Source organism: Caretta caretta, chromosome 9 (assembly GCF_965140235.1).
Source record: "Caretta caretta isolate rCarCar2 chromosome 9, rCarCar1.hap1, whole genome shotgun sequence".
NCBI classification, from domain to species: domain Eukaryota; kingdom Metazoa; phylum Chordata; order Testudines; family Cheloniidae; genus Caretta; species Caretta caretta.
The window spans coordinates 12782955-12804014 of NC_134214.1; the positions used below are offsets into that span (position 1 = coordinate 12782955).

The 21060-nt window shown below is 42.9% G+C and overlaps 1 protein-coding gene across 6 annotated transcripts in view; it reads left to right on the forward strand.

The window, feature by feature from the left end:
* The window catches only part of TBL1XR1 (TBL1X/Y related 1), a 173890-nt gene that overhangs the window by 35607 nt on the left and 117223 nt on the right, over positions 1-21060 (forward strand). For 2 of the 6 annotated variants that reach the window (XM_048863462.2, XM_048863468.2), the window contains exon 2: positions 18378-18503. The exons of the other annotated variants lie outside the window; for them this stretch is intronic. The gene's annotated coding sequence lies outside the window, so the exon portion shown is untranslated. The remainder of the gene's footprint in view (positions 1-18377; positions 18504-21060) is intronic. 6 annotated transcript variants of the gene reach the window in all.

Below are 21060 nucleotides of genomic sequence, written 5' to 3' on the forward strand. Positions count from 1 at the left end.
TAATCTTTGAAACCCTGGTTTATGATTTCTATTAAGAGATTCAGTATTAAGACATATGTATTAACCATAAGTATAGTTAAAGAAGAGCGAGCAAAGCATGCTGGTATCTGTAAATTGAACAAACATGCTATCAGTGTGTCATGTATAGTACTTCAAAAAGATTTAAAGTAGGTTTTTCAATTCTGAAAAATATTCCCAGTAAATCAGGACAATTTTAGTGGTATGTCACAGTTTGGGCCTAAATTATCTGACATTTCTTTAAAATATCTTGGATTGCAGGAAATTTTAAGTGTTTTCTATGGGTGCGATGGCAATGCTACCGTTTAAATTTGCAAAGATGCATGCATTAGAAGTTTTCCTCTTCTTTTTATCTCCTCAGAGGCTTACAGTTTAACTTCAAACATACTTTTTGTGCCATTGCTAGTTCTGTTTCCTGCCAAAAGGTGACTGTGTGTGCGAGCAGTTTAGTAAAACTCGTTTATCGTTTTTGAGTTCTCTGTGTATGTAGGGAAAGGCAAGCAGGGCTTGTATGCTCCCAATAAATTTTTTCATGCTGCCAATACATGTTTCTGCTACTTTCCAGATAACTAAAACACCTTTTTGTAAAACTTTAGACTTCTGTTTTCTGTGTGACCATGTACCTTGGACAGATTTGCAGAGGTTGGCTTAGAAACTAGTTGTGTTCACAAACAGAGTGTTTCACTCGCTGAGTTTGTAACGTTTTCAGTAAATTTATAACAATGCGTTGAGTTCCAGGGATGTGAGAGCTTGTGTGTGTGTATATTTATAAAAAGAGCGAAAGATCTTTGCATGTTGAAATAAATACATTGTGTTTGTTTCTGTGTGCCATTGTGTATTTATGAACATTCAGATAAACATGGCTGGTTGTGTTTACCTGACAGTGTAATTACTAAAGTCTCACATGCCTCTTCAGAAAACACCAAGATATTAATTGCAATAGAGCTCTGTTCATACAGTTTTATGATTATGGAATTTAAATGCACAAAATACAAAGAACTCCCATGGCTACCAACAAAAATTCCCATTGCAATCATAACTTGGTTCCCTTGTGTATGCACAGTATTTGCTGCATACACCATATACACTCAGCTTAGAAAATTTAGCCCAAACAGTTAAAGTTTTGCCAAGTTATAGGCAACTGAAAGCAGAGTCTTATGGGAAGTGTTGAGCAACCCTAATAATAGGTGGTGCTACTGGTTATAACATGTGGTCACAGCCTCTGTTGTCATTGTGTTCCTTCTGACCACCATAGGCAGCGAGCCGGAACTCAGTGGAGTCTGTCTGCTGCTCTGTCAGCTCCTTTTGGGAAAACTAAGAACATAAGAACGGCCATACTGGTTCAGACCAATGGTCCATCTAGCCTAGTATCCTGTTTTCCGATAGTGGCCAATGCCAGGTGCTTCAGAAGGAATGAACAGAACAGGAAATCATCAACTTTGCATAATGACAGGTTTCAGAGTAGCTGCTGTGTTAGTCTGTATCCATAAAAAGAAAAGGAGTACTTGTGGCACCTTAGAGACTAACAAATTTATTAGCGCATAAGCTTTCGTGAGCTACAGCTCACTTCATCGGAAGCATGAAGTGAGCTATAGCTCACAAAAGCTTATGCACTAATAAATTTGTTAGTCTCTAAGGTGCCACAAGTACTCCTTTTCTTTTTAAGGAAATCATCAAATGATCCAACCCCTGTTGTGCACTCCCAGCTTCTGGCAATCAGAGGCTAGGGACACCCAGAGCATGGGATTGCATGACCTATCCTTCATGAACTTATGTAGTTTTGTTTTTGAACCCTGGTATAGTTTTGGCCATTTAGTGCATGTGTGTGTATATGTAAATTTACTGTTGCCCTTTTCGACCGAAGCATTTAGGCAAAGTTTGGAGCCCTGGGGACCAGTGTTCCAGTTGGAAGTAGAAATTGATGGAGTCTGGTAATTTTTTTTATTCCATCTTGTTTATTTACAAGGAGTGTACAAAGTCCTGTGTCTCTGAATGCAGACGGAACCAAGAACACACAGTTACAGCAGCCAAGCCTCTTTAGCCAACACCAGACCCAAAAGCTCTCTTTCTAGCGTTTTCCAAGCAGATCGTGCTTACAAGCTCCCACTTGGCTTTCTCACCTCTCCCTTTCTTTCTGTTCTTGTCTGTCGTCAGTTTGTGTGTGATCTCTTTTCCCTGATATATACGCACACTGCTACCCAAAACAATACTCTGCCAAAAGTTTCTGGGCCAGGGTCTCAGACACTTTTTTGTTTTAGGTCGGGGCTTGTACTTACAATGATGTGAACTGAAGAGTGTGTTCACACCTATCAATCTCAGTGGAGTTCTAGCTCCACTCACAACAAAGTTTCACCCAGCTCATAACCATACAGATATCAGATATACTTGCTAAATCATCCTGCGCCATTGGGTCTGAAGTCAAGAGTCAAGTTAACCCACTCTCCCTTTAATTATGGCAGTCATATCCCGGGTGAGGGGTGGGTGGTGGTGGTAGGGGAATCAATTATTATCAAGCTGCTTCTGTGCTACCATAAAATCCTCTACAATATAGGGGCACAGGCATGATAGCATGGAAGTATGGTAGCAGTTCTCAACCTGCAGGTCGCATGCGCTTAAAAAAAATCAAAATTTGCTGCTCTGGTCTGGCAGGGGGCAGGGCCGGTTGAAGGGGAGACAGCATCTTGCAGTCTGCACCAGCGCTCCTGCCAGCAGGGGGCTGGTGAGTGCCGCAGGGGTGGGAGAATGGGACTGTGGGTAGGTTTTGGGGGGTACCCTCTGGGCAGTGAGAGCTTGGGGGGCATTGGGAACTACAGATTTGCCATGGTGGTGCAGCACCCCCAAGTTTGGGTGGGGATCCACTCCTGGCCTCCCTTTTCAGGTCCTGGCTGCTGGCCCTGCACAGTGAGGTCCCCAAGATCCCGTCTGCCTGTCCCTGCATGGTGGGGTCCAGGTTTGGCTGCAGCTCGGCCCCACGCGGCAGGGTCCCGGGGTCTGGCTGCTGTCGGGTCCTGGGCGGTGGGATTTGGGGTCTGGCTGCCTGGCTCTGAGCGGCGGGGTCCAACTGCTCAGCCCCACGTGGTGGGTCCGGGTCCTGGCTGCCTGTCCCTCACCCAGGGCTCCGCTCCTGGCTCTTTGCTGGGTAGGGGCTCTGGGCATAGGGGACTGTGGGTGGGGTTTTTTAAGGGGGGAAGGAGGTTCTCAGGCTGTGGTTCTCAGCCTGTGGCCCATGTAACATAGGCAGCCCACAATTATAAACAGGTTGAGAACCACAGAAGTATGGAGAATCATGAAGAATCCCTGTCTGGTTGAAGGGTGATCCGCAGGAAGATGAGGGAATGTTCATTTAAATGTTAAATAAGTAATAAGACACAAAAGTCTGTATTAGTGCTCATTAATGCACATCTCCACATATATAATGAGCCACAGGCAAAAGTAGCAGGAGGGGTCTTGAGCAGAGAGTGGGAGCAAATTATACAAATGGGGTTGGGGAAAGATGGGGGGGGAAATAAAATTTAGCAGAAGAGGGAAAAAGAGTTAAAATAGTTGTGAAAGCCCTTTATTTTGACTTGAAGCTGTTGATTTATTGGATTGTGGCATGTTGATGTAGGTTTTCATTTATTATTGTAATGAAATTTACCTGTAGAGAAGGAGGTTCCAAACTGTGGAATACTGCTACTTAACTGTAGCATCACAAGAGCACTTTACCTAGTCACAGTGAAGATACCTAAAGTTGTGTGTATCATGTAAATAGAGCAAAGTCCCCATCAGGCATTATCCCCGGGCACCTTTCTTTGAAGTATTGTTATTCCCATTAGTGGTTTAAAGAAAAGCCACTCTTTTGCAGTAGTGGGACTCAGTAGCAAAGTTGTTCTGAAACTCATTTTATAATTGGCTAATAAGTCACACCTTTTATTATAGCTTATTGCATCCAGTTTAATACCTGCCACCTTGTTGGATTGTGGGATCCCTGTTCAATGGTAGAACTTAAACCTTTTTTTTGATGAGTCTGTAAGAAGTTTATAAAAGTACAGTCTACTTTTTTGAAACCTACCTTTCGTGGTAAGCTGGTTTCTGAATTAGACAAGAGCCTTATTTTGTGCTTGGGCTAATCAGAATGCTGCAGGTTAAGAAGGATGTAGTGAACAGCTGTCACTCTACTGAATCCTATACCTTTAGATGAAATCTACGCCATTATTGGTATGAAAAAACAAAATAATTGGAATGGAGTATTATCACGGGATCAATGTCTACTGGTTTGAAAACTAACATCTCAGCTTTGCTTCAGCCATTTGTTTTCTATAAATGGCTGTTTCTTTTTCCTTGTCATGGATGTAGCAGCAGGTGCTCATTATTCTGTGACAACATTCTATTCCATTGACACTAAATTTGAAATTCCCATGTGTTAGATACATTTTTGAGAATTTGGTATAGAGGAGAAATGTGTTTGACAGCTTTGGAGGCTGAAGTCCTTCAGTTAGCTTGCATACCAGGTATAGCATGGTCAGCAAAGGGGCAAATTCCAGCATAGGTTTTTTTAAATGGAAGGGTAGTCCAGTGGTTAAGGTGTTAGCTTTCTGCTTGGGAAACCTGAGTTTGATTCTAGCTTTTGCCACAGGCTTCTTGTATAATTTTGGACAAGATGTTCAGGCCCAGATTTTTAAATGTATGTAGGCATTGCTCCACTCAGCATAAATCAGTTAGGTGTTGCAGTGCCTAAATACCTTTAATCCAGGCCTTAGTCTTTCTGTGCCTCAGTTCCCCATCTATAAAATGGGGGTAATGTACTTCCTTTCCTCACAAGGGTGTTGTGATGATAAATAAAGGTAAATTAAAGATTGTGAAGTGCTCAGATACTAGATAATAGGGGCCATATAAGTACATAAAATATAATTAGATTGATAGAAAGATAGACATCTTAGCCTGGAGAAACCTTCTCTAGTTGAAAACCAGTAGCTGGTTCAAATACATAATTTCTGCTGAGTAGTATATTTTACTGTTTTTATTCTGTGGTTTTTGGGGAGTTGGTGTGAAAGAAATGTGGTAGTTCTTTGTCTTGGGCAAACATACTGTTCATTTTTTTTCACCCATAGACTTATTACATAATGTGAGTTCATTATATTTCAGTTATAATTTTTGAGTGTTTTCTCTAGACCTACTGAAACCATGATGATTTCCTGTTTTCATGTGGTTTGACAGATCAAATAAATACACCGAAAGCAGTTGTTTTAGTATTGGCTTTTGTATGCGTAAATTGGACTGTATAAAATCAAATATGAAATTATTTAACATTAAAATGTTAGTGTTTTGGTAAACAATTTAATTTTATTTTCATGAAAACTGTGGCAGTACTGCTATATGATTTGTTTCCCCCCCCAGTAAAATGAAACTATGTGTGTATGTTGCTTGCGGTGTTGTTGTTCGCCAGGATATTAGATAGATAAGGTAAGGGAGGTAGTGTCTTTTATTGGACCAACTTCTGTTGGTGAAAGAGACAAGCTTTCGAGCTACACAGAGCTCTTCTTCAGGGCTGAGTTCTGTGTAGCTGGAAAATGTCTCTCTTTCACCAAGAGAAGTTGGTCCAGTAAAAGACACTATCTCCCCCACCTTGTCTCTGTGTATTTATATGTATATGTATTTACACGCATAATTTGTAAGTGATGTGTTTTTATAAAAACATATGGCCTAAAATTTCAAGAGAGACTTGATTTTGGGTGCCCCGATTTTTTGGGTGCCAAACCTGAGACATGTTTTATAGGGTCTTGAATTTCAGAAAGTGCTGAGCCAGAGCCACCCAGCTCCTTTAAGGTGTTTCAAAATTGGGCACAAAAAATCACTAGTTACTTCTGAAAACTTAGGTCTGGCTGTCTATCAGTAAACCTTGCCACAAAATTGCCTACTAAAATAGCTATCAAACTGCCTTTAACTTTTTCACTTATTTGATACTATTGTTTTTAAACACAAACTCTAATCTAGTCCTTGAAATCAGTTCTAATGCTAGTGAAAGGAGCTACCAATAATATTAATTTAAGTATTCTTTCAAGTAGTTTTTAAAGCAGTTTTATGGAGACTGTTACAGGTATATATGTAAAAAGTAGCTGAAAGTATGCTTTAGTGCAGTGGTTCCCAAACTTGTTCCACCGTGGCTTGTGCAGGGAAAGCCCCTGGCGGGCCGGGCCAGTTTATTTACCTGCCGCGTCCGCAGGTTCGGCCGATCGCAGCTCCCAGTGGCCTTGGTTTGCTGCTTCAGGCCAATGGGAGCTGCTGGAAGCGGCAGCCAGTATGTCCCTCGGCCCGTGCTGCTTCCAGCAGCTCCCATTGGCCTGGAGCAGCAAACCAAGGCCACTGGGAGCCACGATTGGTTGAACCTGCGGACACATCAGGTAAACAAACCGGCTTGGCCCGCCAAGGGCTTTCCCTGCACAAGCGGTGGAGCAAGTTTGGAAACCACTGCTCTAGTGACATTACCATTACAAGAAATCTTTTTGTGTCCGGTCAGAACAGATTTTTAACTGTAGACTTAATGCAGCATGTTCATTTGTATGGATTGCTACAATTGGATTTTCACACGAATAACGTAGTAAAGTGTGTGTGTGTGTGTCTGTAAAATGTAAAATTTTTGCTTGACTTGGGATTGCTAAATAATTGGTCATCAACATTTCTGTTTTGCGTTAGAAGAAAACTGTGGTTCAAGAAATTTGAGTGTTGAATAAACAGTGCATTGGGTGACAATTTCTTTTTACTCTTCACTCATCAAAGAAACAGGAACTGAGAAAGAGAAGAGAACATGATTTTTATTGCCAATTATCATTATAGTATGACAATAATAGACTCGTAATGCCCTTTTAGAACTATACAGTTAAAAATAAACTTTCCATTACATTCCTCTTGATTTTGAAATAGTCTGTCTACCAGCAGATGTGTGGTGTTAGAAAATAAAATCACAAAGGTTTGTGATTGTATAGCTCCCCTCTAATAAAATAGTGCACTCCTCCCCCATCTCCCCTTAATTCTTTCAGTTTTCCAGCAGCAATAATTGGAGATTCCTTTATAGAGTGGGAGCAGGTAACCTTGGAGATAGTCTTGTTTCCTTTACTCAAAGTCCTTCTTCCTCAGTAGTTCTCATTGTGTTTGGTCATTGTGGAAGCAGTTAGAAACACATTATTATTCTCTTAGGTTTTTCTTTTTTGATAGTCATGTTGCACCCAAGATATCTATGGCCTTCTATTCAAACATGTACAGGGCCGGGTCCTGGTCCTAAAGGAGCTTAAAATCTAATATGGAAGGATACTGCACAAATTTTTAATGATTTGGTTAAGATGGAAATAGGGGGAAATATTCTGTAGATCTGGCGTGGCCAACCTTTGGCTCCAGAGCCCATGCTGCTCTTCAGAAGTTAATATGCGACTCCTTGTATAGGAACTGACTCTGGGGCTGAAGCTACAGGCGCCAACTTTCCAGTGTGCCAGGGGGTGCTCACTGCTCAACCCCTGGCTCTGCCACAGGCCCCGCACCCTCCCCTGAGCCTGCCATGCCCTTGCTCCTCTCCCCCCATTCCCCCCACCCCCCAGCCTCCTGCATGCCATGAAACAACAGCTGATCGGCAGGTGTGGGGAGGGAGGGGGAGGCGCTGATTGGCAGGGTTTCCGGTGGGTGGGAGGAGTTGGGGGTGGGGAGAGCTGATGTGGGGGGCTACTGACGTATTACTGTGGCTCTTCGGCAATGTACTTTGGTAAATCCTGGCTCCTCCTCAAGCTCAGTTGGCCACCCCTGCTGTAGATCATCTGGTTTCATATGTGTAGGCACGTCTGTGTGAGCCAGGAGTGTCTCCCCAAAGTGTAAACTGGCCACATTTTTTGGGAAAAGGATCCTTGAGAGGAGAAGCCACAGAAGTCTTTAAACAATGATTTGAGGATGTTAGTAACTCAGCCAGAGGTTAGGGGTCTATTGCAGGAGTGGGTGGGTGAGATTCTGTGGCCTGCAATGTGCACGTCAAACTAGGTGATCACGATGGTCCCTTCTGACCTTTAAAGTTTGAGTCTATGAACACCATAGTGTGTATGGAGAAGGGACTCTGGTCTTTGTGGGAAAGCACTTGTGGAACTCAGCCTCTCTTTGAGACATGTTGTATTTATTATTCCGAATGAGTGAGTGCAGCCTGATTCAAACTCAAGTGTAGTCAATGGGAGTCTTTTAAGGGACATGGGGGTCAGCCTGTAGATATAATCGCCTCTTTATGCCAGAGATGATCAAATTGGAAAAAGTTTGTATTTTCTTTCTTTCTCTCTAGTCTTTTATAACACCTCTCCTTGTTGCCCAGTTTCTCTTCCATAAAGGATTTTCTGAGTCCATAAAGATCTCTGTTCAGGTGCTTTTAATCATCTTTCATTCCACTTTTGTTTATTTTCTAAGGCCATGACTGATACATCCATAATCTTTCATTTTCGTCTTTTAAATTTTCTGTTGATGAAACCAAAATAAAGTCAGAGACTTTTTTTCAATTGTCTCCTTAGTTTGTGGGCCATAAGCCCTCCCCCACCCCAGTATATGATTAGTTGTTCACGTGGTAATTTGTATTATCTTAACTGCCAACTAGTTTCTTGTTTGGTAAATTATCTGTGTTTGTTTGCAGCTGATCACTTTTGTTTCATAGCACTTTCTATTACATGGCACGGTGGTCTCCTAGGAGAACAGGCTTTACTTCTAGTGCTCTAATGAGTTGTTTTTCTTAGCTTTCCCAAATAGTGGCCCTTTCTTAGAAACAGGCCAGTAAGCGTACTCATTCTGGTGTGAATATACATGAGAGTTTGGCAGACTCATTCTGCCTTGTTTGGAAATTTCTCAGGCATTGAACTGAATAAAAGTGAACCTGACAGCAACTTGATCGAGCCAAAGTGGCAATTAGATGCCAATCCAGTCTTGTTTGATCCTCTTATGCATTTTCTACCTAGGGATTCCAGTGTGCCTGAGTTCAATTGCTTTACAGAAAGAAGTGACTCAGCAATATGCTAATCATCCAATATCTCTAAATCAGGAATAAACTAAAATGCTATATGAGACTTGAGGCAATGATCTAAAAGGACTTAAAGTCTCTGAAAGAGTAAAATTCTTCCAAAACTAGTCAGGAGGACACATCTGCTAACAAAGGAGAATTTTCCTATTTCCTTGACTCTTCCAGTCCTGGTGATGATGCAAACCACATAATCAAATAAGCCCTTAAAATAAATAAATAAATGAGGATAAATTCTTTAGGTTTCAAATTCCTTTCTTAAAATGTTATCCTGGAAGTGAGAAAAATCCTGTCTGCCCAGAAAAAAATATTTTTGACATGCATCCCTGCCACCACATGCCCTGATTTGAAAAGGTGGATATGAAGTTTTGAAATCTTGTTTTTATAAATATTTTAAGGCCGCAGCTTTCATTTTTTTTCAGATATGTTTGGCTCATCTGAATATTTGCTACAGTACAGTTTGTTTAGCATAATGTTCAAAGATGTGTTTACATTGCCACCAGCTGAAATACCTTGGATTCCCTCAGCCTGGTTATTTTGGTGGTGAGATGGTGATGATTTTTAAGGGAACTTTGAAGGCTGTCTCGTACCTAGTACGATAGGGCCCCAGTCCTGATGGGCACTTGAGCTTTCCTGCAACATAAATGTTTAATACTATTAATAATCCTTTACTGGCCACTGTAAAAATTGGAAAAAATTTGCTGCACTTTGTAGTAAATACTGTGTAAGGTTGCTTTAAAAATTGTGTTCTTTAATAATCGAAGCACCAGAAATGACATCGAGGAGGAATTAGCCTGAGGCTGTTGGCTAAGATGGTTGCTGTCATCTTGATGGTACATTTGTAGCTTTTCTTTGTTCAAAGTTAACATTCGGAGAAGACCTGGCTGCAGGAATAAGAGGGGTATAGCTGTGTCTGGTGTATAAATGAGGGAAGTCAGGGGCCACAAATAGACGGCCTATAAGCTGAATACACACAGTGGAGGAAGGATGTTTACCATATAGTATACTTAAGAGGGACAACCATGTGTGTAGTGGTCTTCTCCCTCTCCCAAGCTTCATAAATTTAATATTTTTAAAGATTGTCAAATCTCATAATCCAAGTATTGTTCTGTGTTTTATTGCAGAAGTGAATTTATTTCCAGACTTGCCAGATTACTTTACAATTTTATTCTAAAGCCAAAAAACAAAAAAAAACAACCCCTATTCCCCCTAAGAAGGTAGGCTTACTGGCATAGAGAGTAAGTAGTCTTAATATTGACCGCCGGATCCCATTGTTTCTGGGATTTCTTCTCCTTCCTATGGGACTTAGCGTGAGAAAGTGAACATCCTTTCCATGAGTTCAAGCCATGGTGATGAAACTCGCACTAAGCCTGATAGGCCTGAGAAGAAATCCCACAAACAATGGGATCCGGCGACCCTGAGCTCCGGTCCACCGGTACCATCATTACCGCACCCCACAAGATACGGGAACCTTCCAGTCCAGGAAAATCCATAGTGCTGGCACCGATACCGGGCAAAGAGAAGGGTGTGTCTGACACTGGGGAGATCTAGATCTGTAGCTGAGCTGCAACACGTGTTTGCCTTACCAGACCTGGAGTCACTGCATCCTTCACGTCCCTCCACCTCTAGAGAGATTATTTCTCTGCCACGGATTCTACCCGAGAACAGGACCCTCGCCATCTGCTCTGCTTCTGCCAGCTCTGACAGTACCAACATTTGAAACAGAGTCCACTTTCTCCTCCGCCGACGAATCAGAAATGGGAGAGGAACTGGCCATGCCCTTTCATCCCTATGCGCCTTTACGGAGACCACAACATCCATTGCAGCATCCACCACTTCTACCTTGGAGTCACTGGTACCTCATGCCGTTGGGACTATCACAACCTGGCTTGGTCCACAAGAGAACCTTCACCTGCCTCCCTCCCTAGCAGGCACTCGGATCCACTGGTAGAGGAAGAACCCCTTGTTCGATCCCGGTGGTGATTTCTGATCCTGGCAAGAGTTCCATCTTCCTCTCTGGATGCAGTGGTGACTGCAGCATCCCTTTCATCGCTGGATGACTTTAGGCAATATCAGGAACTGTGGCAGAGAGTCATGGGGAAACTCCAAATTTCCCCAGAAGAGATCCAAGATACCCGGAATAAACTGCTGGATATCCCCCATACGTCAGCACTGGCCAGAATTGCACTGCCAATTAACAACACTATCCTGGAGCCTGCCAGGACAGTATGGCACACCCCTACCACATGCATAACTACCCCAAAGAGGCCGAAAGCCATAACTATGTCCCTGCCACAGGGTCTGAGTTCCTTCTTTCGCACCCTCCTCCAAATTCCCTGATTGTCTAGGCTGTGACCAATTCAACTACACCTTCCCTCCTCTGCTGCTCCTGCCTCAGGTACTGCACAAGATCTGATGAGACAGAGCAATGGTCATTCTGATTGCCCCTTGCTGGCTGAAACAATTCTGTTTTTTTAATCTCCTCCGCATGTCAGCCAGCCCACCTATGCACCTCCACAACTTCCCCAACAGGCTGACTCAGTACAATGGCAAGATCAAGCATCCCAATCCACATGTGCTCCACATCAGAACGTGGTATTTGGATGGGCATCTGCTTTTAGAACACATGTGCTCTCCGGCTGTACAAGACATCCTCTCCAGCAGCAGGAAGGACTCCACTAGGCAATGTTACCGAGCCAAGGGGAAATATTTCCCATCTTGGCGCCAACAAAAAGGGCTTTTACCTCAGTCAGCCGAAATCCCACTCATTCTGGATTCTGTTCTGGCTTTGGAGTCATCAGGTTTTACCCTCAACTCTTTGAGAGTTCATCTGGCAGTGATTAGCACATTACACCCTCTAGTGGAAGGTTGCACCACCTTTACACACCCACTAACTACTAGATTTTGGAAAGGCCTCATCAGAACCTTCCCAGTTGTCCAAAAGATTGCACCCTAATGGGACCTGAATCTAGTTCTTTCCATGCTAATGAAATTACCCTTTGAACCGTGAACATCATACTCCATGTCCCTCCTTTTCGTCAGTCACCTTCCTTGTTGCTATCACTTCCATGAGAAGGGTTGGCAGCCTTGGAGATATAATCGCAAATCCTCCTTTCATAGTTTACCACAAGGACAGCGTCCCCCTAAATCTATACCCCAAATTTTTACCAAAGGTGGTCTTCCAGTTTCACATCAATCAATTCATTCATGTACATGTTTTCTTCGCCTCACACATCCACAGGGGAATGTTGACTCCATTCTCTAGATGACCAACGAGTCCATGCTTTCTACCTACATAGAACAAACCCTATCAGGAAGTCCCCTACACTGTTTGTTGCAGTAGCTGAAAGACTCAAGGGCTAAGCCATCTCTACCAAAAGAATCTCCAAATGTATTTTGGATTGCGTTAAACTCTGTTACCAACTATCAGGCCTGACTCCCCATACTGGGGTGAGGCTCATTCCATGAGAGCTCAACCCTTGACCGCAGCCTCCCTTCAGGACATGCCACTTATGTACATATGTAGGGTGGCCACATGGAGCTCTGTGCATACCATCCCAGCTCGCCATGCTTCAGTGCAGGACTATGTGGTAGACAACTCCTTCACTATGGCATTTCTCTTCCTGTCTTCCTTCCCCTTTGCTACGGATCTGTCTGATTCAGGGTGGAGAAGGAACTGGAGATGTGGTTGATCTGCCCCACCCTTTATCACCTTGGACGGAAGCATGGGGTGAGCCAGGGCGCATGTGTAGACCAACGGACACTACTTTTAAATTCTCCAACGCTGGGCACAGGGCGCAAATGCATAACCCTCAGTGGAATACAGCTAGGGACTACGCATCTCGAAGAACCTCCAGTTACAGGTGAGAAACCTCCTTATCTGTAGACTCAAATACTGCTTCTGTTTAAGCATGGTTCATAATTGGGCTAGATAGTTAATTTTCAAAAAATGGAGGATTCTGCAGACATTAATGGTGTCAGTTCCCTCACTTGTTAGGGTGTTTCCTCATCACCCAGGGTGAATGTATTATTCCGTCCCTATACCCTAGATAGTTAACAGAAAGAAATTCAAGTAAAATCATCCATTTAAAATTTGTATATGTGTCTCTACTTTAAAAAAAAAAAAAAAAAGCTGAGGTATGAGATATTTATACACAGGCACGGAACCATACATGAAATCAAATCCCTGCCCCACTGGCAATTTTGCTCTATCCGGGGGAACTGAAACAGGCCAAGTAAAACCATCTCCGTACATACATTTTCCCATCATATATGTGCATATACAGTACTGGGTTTCATTTTGCATTACTTCTACAATTCACTTCCGTTTCCTTATCATACCCTTTATGGCCATATCTTTTGCTCTGTGAAAGTGGAGTTAGCAGTGGGAAAGGAAAGCACCTAGGTTACTGACATGACTTTTGTATTTGTGCTTTATTATGCCCACGTGTCTAAAGGGCTATAATAATCAAATTAACCCTTCACCTGCAAAGTAAAACAAATGATAGATTACTTTTATAATGTATTTGGGTAGTTTCTGAGACTAAATGCTGTCCTTTCACTTTTGCCAATACTGTTAATAAGTATGAAGTAATAGGTATTCTGAATCATTATATAAACAGCAATATAGTTTATCAATAACGCATATAATTCAGCTCAGTCTGATATAAAACCAAACTATTAATTAACTGCTTCTAACACTTGTCCTGTAGTTTTATATACGAGTTTTATGTTAGTCAGACACTAGAGCAGTGGTCTCCAACCTTTTTACGCCCAAGATCACTTTTTGAATTTAAAGGCAACCCAGGATCTACCCTGCCCCTTCCCTGAGACTTTTCCCCGCTCACCCCATCCTCCCCTCTCCCCGTCACTCACTCTCCCCACTCTCACTCACTTTCACTGGGGTTTGGGACGGGGGTGCGGGCTCTGGGCTGGGGCCAGGGGTTTCGCAGTATGGGAGAGGGCTCTGGGCTGAACCTGGGGTTGGGGTGCAGGAGGAGGTAATTGGGTGTAGGAGGGGGCTTTGGGCTGATGCAGGGTGTTGGGGTGCAGAGTGTGGGCTCTGGGTGCAGGAGGGGGCTCTGGGTTGGGGTGCAGGAGGGGGCTCTGGGAGGGGGCTCAGGGCTGGGGCAGAGGCTTGGGGTGCAGGAGGAGGTTCATGGTGTAGGAGGAGGTATGTGGTGTTGGCTCCAAGAGGTGGCTCAAGGCTGGAGGTTGGGATGCGGGCTCCTGCTGGGGGGCATTTACCTCCGGCAGCTCCTGGTGGGCGGTGCAGCGGGGTAAGGCAGGCTCATCCTCCCCATCACGAGCTGGGCCTCTCTCCCTCCCCCCCACCGCCAGTAGTGCACCATGGGTGGCCACGCTGCTCCCGGAAGGGGCCAATGTGCCCCCTAGGGGGGAAGGGGGCACGTGGCACCATGTGCTGCCCCTCTCTGCAGGCGTGCCCCCGCAGCTCCCATTGGCCACAGCTCCCCATTACCAGCCAATGGGAGCTGCGGGGGCAGTGCTTGCAGGCAGGAGTAGCGTACGGAGGAACCCCTCCCCCGCACGCGCGAGGCCACCAGGGTGTGCTGGCCGCTTCTGGGAGCGGCATGGGGCCGCGGCAGGCAGGGAGCCTGCCTTAGTGGCAGTCAGCCCCGTTGCACGGACGGAGATTGCAATCGACGGGGAGAATCCTCAGGATCGACTGGTCGATCGACGAGTTGGTGACCACTGCACTAGAGGAACAGCAAGATGCAGAAACGCTTTGATAAATGATTGAAGTTCCACATTGTTATGCTCCCCCCTCTCCAAAATATATTGAGCATTGTTTTAATCTGTTTGACTTGACAAGCAGTGCGCTGGCATGAAAACATAGATGGTGGTCCACTCATAGACTGCTGGAAATTGTGAAACAGACATGCCAAGGATGGCACTGATTGGAAACTTATTCGGAGAGGCAAACTTAGCTTCACAATCACCCTCCCATACAGCCATATCTGACGAGTACTTTCTTCTTTTTCTTTAGGTTAGGATTGAGGTCATGGTGGGAGGGAACTGGATACAGAATTTCAGGATAAATGCCACTGTTATATATTTGTCCTAAAGAAAGTGGAGAGTTCAAGTTATTGAATCTCTTATGGTTCCAATGTTCAAGTAGTTAAATTAAAAAATAGTAACTTTCCAGGACCTTAGTAAATCAGATATTTAGGTAATCTCAGTATTATGCTGCCAAATTCTATATATTGTATAGCGCTTAAATGACACAATAAGATGTATTATTAATTACAAAGTGCTATTTTAAAAAAAAAAAAAACTAAATGGATGAAAGTATAAAATAGGAAATAAGGTTTTATTAATTTATTAAGCAAATAAGAGCCATGCCACAATATTTGGTGGCTGTGACATATCAAACAAAAAATAAAATTAATATATGGGGTATTTTTGACAACGTTTATTTTACTCTTCTCGCTATAGTAATAAACGGCTATAGCAATAAACAGTTGCATGCTTGGTTAAGTAGCACGTTTTATTATTATCACCACAGAAAGTAGCAAAATGTGATACAGAGTGATATGCACAGGTGCCAACTTTACCATGTACCCAACTCTTCCCCAGGCTGTGCCCCCACTGCACCCCTGCCCTACCCCTTCCCAACCTGTTCCGCCCCTCCCCCAAGCGCATCGCATCCTTGCTCCTCCCCCCAGAGCCTTCATGCTGTGAAACAGCTGATTGTGGCAGGCAAGAGGTGCTGGGGGGGAGGGAGAGGCGCTGGGGGGAGGTGGAGATTCTGATAGGGGGGCTGCTAGTGGGTGCTCAGCACCCACCACTTTTTCCCTGTGGGTGCTTCAACCCCGGAGCACACACGGTGTCGGCACCTATGGTAATATGATCTTTAGGAAAAAAGAAAATCTATATTTTGGAACTGAAAATGAAGAAAGGTGTAAATCATGGAATATTTATTAGACATTTATCACATTTTTTTTGTTTCCAAAGCACCCATCACATGGATCTTAAAACCATGATTAGATAAAGCGGACCCCAGTGGGCTAGGCTATTAGTGGCTCTAGTAAAACCAAGCTAAAGGCAGGGTGGAAGAAAGTGTATGAGAGGAACGAGAATAATTGTAGTAATAATGAGAATCATATAGCACATTTCATTTAAAAATGCTGTACAGACATTGACTTACAGCACCTTTTTGAGGTTTTTGAGTTGTATTATACCCATTTCAAAAAATGAAAGAGAAATGAGAGAAATTAAGTGACTTGCTCAAAGCTGGACAATAAGTATCAGAGTTGGGATTAGAACTCTTGTATTCCTTGCTCCTGTTCCCTGATCAATCTTCTAGCTCACAGTGATGCAGAAATATTGACCTGAATAGAAGGTCACCAAGACCTGAAGACAACTGCTGAGGGACTCTAGCACAGATCCTCTGACAGGGGATTCCATAGAGGAAGTTCCTGAACTCAGGAGTCCTCTCTCCTGGCCTGATCTGTTTTGAATAGTGAGATTCCAGCAACTATAACTCAGCCAATGTTGACTGCATGGGAGGAACTCTCATTCAAGAAATATAGTAACTCGAAGAAGGGGAGCATATGAAGTCTTCTGTCTCCCAGCCAAAGGAGGTTTACTTGCTACAGTAGGTCTATTCTTCATTCTTATTTAAAATATTCCAAGCTATGGGGCTTCCACCAGTTACCTTAAGAAGCTGTTCCACAATGTGCATGATATCATTGTTTGGAAGATTTCCCTGATATTCAGCCTACATTTTCCTTCTAACTTCTCACTGGCTATAGTTATGTCCTCTTGAATCACTCTGCATAGTTCCTCTTCCTCCTGGATCTCTAGACCTGTTAAATTATGTCCCTTCCCCCATCCTTAGTAGTAGCTTCCCAGTATCCCAGGCTTAGATTATTAAGGGCTTTATAAGCTATCAGGAAGACTGGTGCTTATATTGTTGATTTTTTTGTTTTTAAAGAGCATGTTGACAATTTGTGGGTTGATAAATGCAAGATGTGGCAACTAAGCCTTGACTGTTTTGTTTTAGAAAAAAATGTAGGTAATATGCCTGACATTGCTCATCTTTTCTAAGTACTTTGGAAGGTGATAAATCGAAGGTCAGCTATTATACTCAGAACAGCTTAAATAAGATTAAATTCCAGTCACTCTTGATGGCATTAGAATACCTCTGCCATTAGTGGTGGAAACATGTTACAGAAAAAAATAAGATTGTGTAATCTTTTATGATGAACTCCAATGAAAACCAAAACAGAAAGTAGGAATGAAAAGGTGAGACTCTGAGGAGAGCATTCAGTCAAGTTACCATGGTGATAAGATTTAGAACAGAACAGCTTTCATAGAAGGAACTTGTAAGGAACTGCTGATTGTTTTTGCTGATGAAAACTTACTGTCTATGGGCCAATGTTCTTTTGGGAATAAACTGTTCAAATTGAGTGGCATGATTGTAAATACAGTCCTGGACACTCAGCATTCTCTTGTTTCAAATTCCTGTTCAGTATGTCATGGTAAAAAAACAATATTATATAGATTTTTTTTTTTTTTTTAAATTTCAGTACCAGCACTCATTGCTATGATTTTTGGCTTGTTTGTATTTTTGCTTGTAATATTTCTTGTATGACCTGTTGACCCCGTGGACTTCCTCCTTTAAACCTTCCTAATTTCTCAAAGGCAAAATGGTAACTTTGTTAAATCTGATGGAAAAAAAATATTTGCAGAGGAAATGGGGAACTTTCCTCTAGCAATAGCAAAAATGTTTTTAGGTGAAGCAGCATAATAAATGGAACTGTGATCAAACATGCAGTTCTTAGGTTAGGAGGCTGTTTTTATAGACATATAAAACAACTTGTTTGGAAATGACTACTAGTTGAACGGCGCATCTACAGTAGTGGAAGGATGATGTATCATGTTCATTTGGCAGTGCTTTCAGGGGGAGCAAAATGCATATATTGACTTCAGCATTCACCTTCAATTTGAGAACATCTTTCTAGTGTGGTACTTTAAATGATTACAAAATATGTAATATTTCTTTTACCAGTCTGTGTTGAGATAAATCTGTTCCTACAGCAGGAGAAGATCAACACAATTGAGATGCTATAAATATAGTTAATAAGCACCTTTTGACTCTGCAGGAGAAGCCACCCACATGGGACAATGCTCTTTGCCAGTGACCAGAGATTTTTGCAAAGTATTGTAGGCCAGTACCCAGGCATTAGGCAAACAAAGAGGATAGCTCCTCTCGCTCCTCTCCAGAACAGAGATTTTTCTTTTTATGTGGCCAGGATCCAGGCACAGTAGCTCAGTGGATACAAAGGTCACCTGTATACCAACCAGGACATTCTCCTTTCCCACACAGGGAACAGTAACCCAAGAGGATTTCCTTAGATAGGAATTAATGGGCAGAATTGTGGACTCCTGACTCTGAAGAAGCCACAAAGCCATCTCCATAGCTGCAAGAGAATCTAACTGGAGGATTTCAGAGGTATGAAATGACTCATTCATCTCTATGGGATGTTCTGAGATGAATCAGAACTCTTCCTGGAAATTAATACAGCCTGACACCATAATAGCTTGGAGAAGTGTTAACAGGTTCATTATTCTCAATGAGTGTTCTCCTCCGACCTCTCTCCAAAGTATACCTCGGCCATTGTACGGAATCCTGTTCATCAAGGCATATCCCAAAGGGAGGTAGCCTCCTTGCAGGTGGAGTGCCATCTGGAACAACCTCTAGCTAGGTCCTTAAAGTGGTGTGTGTGGATGTTCAGTCTATATCCATCACTGGTGATCTTATTGTGCCACCAAAGTTGTTGTGGAATATCAATTTTCAAGACACTCTCACTGAGTCAAATGGATTTCAGAGCATTTTGAATATTAAAATAATTTCCTTATTGAGTGTAGGAGGTTGTATCTCAGGAAACTTTTTGACCAAATGACTCAAAATTTAGACACAGAAGTTTACCTCTGCCCCTGTTCTGCCAGACTAATATCCAAGTTAATCGCACTATGGATGTGGACTTTAGAGCATGTTAAAAATTAAAAGAAGCTCGTTGTGGGGAGTTGTACATTGGGGAATCAGATTCCCCCCCCCAATTTTGCACCCCAAACTCTAAACCAGCCTGTGTGACATAGATACAAGACACTCTTTTTATGTATGTCGATTTTAGAGCAGTTTGATTGTTAAAAGTCCTTACAGGGGGCACTGTATCTGCTGAACTCCTTGACCAAATGACCCCAATTTGCATCACCAACTCTACCTTCTGCTGACCCTAATGTGGTGGGTTGATAGTGGCACCACAGTTATGGTTACTGCAGGATTTCCATTTTAACAGGGAGTAAATAAGATCTACAAAAACTGTGTGATTTTGGGTTTAGAGTATCATTTTAAATGTTCTGTAGTTTATGCACTGCCTCATTTTCCTATAGCTGTTTGTGGAGGTGGATTGTGGGGTGAGTGTGTGTGTGTGTGGGGGGAATATCATTGGAGATTTGTGTTTCAAAAATGGTATCGTGACTAAAATTTTTCTAATCTGACATTTCCTTCAGATCCTTCTCACAAAACTGTAGCACTTTGAGGGGTGAAATTGATCCATGTGAATCTTTTGTGTTGATTTTTGAGTGACAGATAGGCATAGCTGCACAGTCCATGCTATTAGTCACAGTGCTCAGCCATGGTGTTTGACTAATTTGGAGAGACTTCTGCACTACCAGAACAATAATAATTTTCATACAGTCACAGCTTCCGTGTTATTTCAGGTCTGGTTCACATTATAGCACATCATTACATGTATCTTGTATATAAAGTATTGCATTCCCATTGTGGCCCCAGACACTAAATGAAAGGTGGGTTGAATACACAGAATGCAACACTTCAGAGGAGAGGAGTCAAAGTTGTGGCCCTTAAGTTCTAGGGGCAGAGATAAGCTACTATGTGAGTACATCACTCAGTGAGTATCCCTGAGAGAAGAGTTTCTGAAGAAACAAGAGCTTTCACAGAAATGAACTGACTAAGCAGAGTTGCTAAAGCTTTTAGATTGCAATAACTTCTGAAATATCTTAAAACTGGACTTTGGTATCACTTAATAGCTTATCTCGGGCACTCCATGCTATACCTTTCATGAGGGTTACATACCTGTGCATCCAGAAGCGTTCTAAGAATCTGAAAGTATTACGAGCAGTTCATTTAAGCAAGTGTAAAGGTATGGGCAGTCCCTTTGTGCCCCCTTGTGGCCCAGTGTGGTGCTGCAGGTGTGCTTCACCTTACTTTCTCCAAGTGGAGCAGCAATAGGTTCATTTTAACTATGGGGGGCAAGGAGAAGTCAGCACATGTTAACCAAATAGCATGTCCTCTTTTTAATAAGTCTGGGAGAGCAATCTGGTTCAGCGCTCCCAAAGAAAATCTACAAACCAAGTCTGTGAGTCAGGTTAGGCTTGTCTCCTGGTGCCCGAGAGAGAAAAACTGCCACCCCTTGTAGCCTGCTTGGCTTTACTCCCCTCCCTGTGAGGTGGGAGGATCCCAGAGCCCAGACTGCAGCCCAAGCCCAGAAGTCTACACTGCAATTAAACAGCCCTATAGCCCCACAAGTCTGAGTCAGCTGGTGTGGACCAGCCCTTGGTTTTTAATTGCAGTGTACACGCCCTTTATCTCCTCAGTTTTTTGTTCCTGTGTTTAACTAGCTCAGCTCCATAGTGGGGCAGGGTCTCCTTGATTGTTCTCAGGCTGTAGGCTCCAGCCTCTACCTTTAAAGGGGTTGTACACTTTTTTCCATACGTTCTTTCACAAGGAGCTATGTCTTGGGAGCCCCTTGACCAAATGACTCCAAATTCCACCACAAACTCTACCATGTTCCATGTTGTGGCATGCCAGTTTTCAAGATAATTCCATATATGTGTATATGTGTGTGTGTGTGTTTTAGAGCAATATAACATTAATAGTTACTCCTTGTTATGGGAGCTGTATTAGAGGAACCCCTGGGCCAAATAACCCCAAATTTACACCACCAACTACTCTTAGCCCCGATAATGAATCAGAGTATGCATGT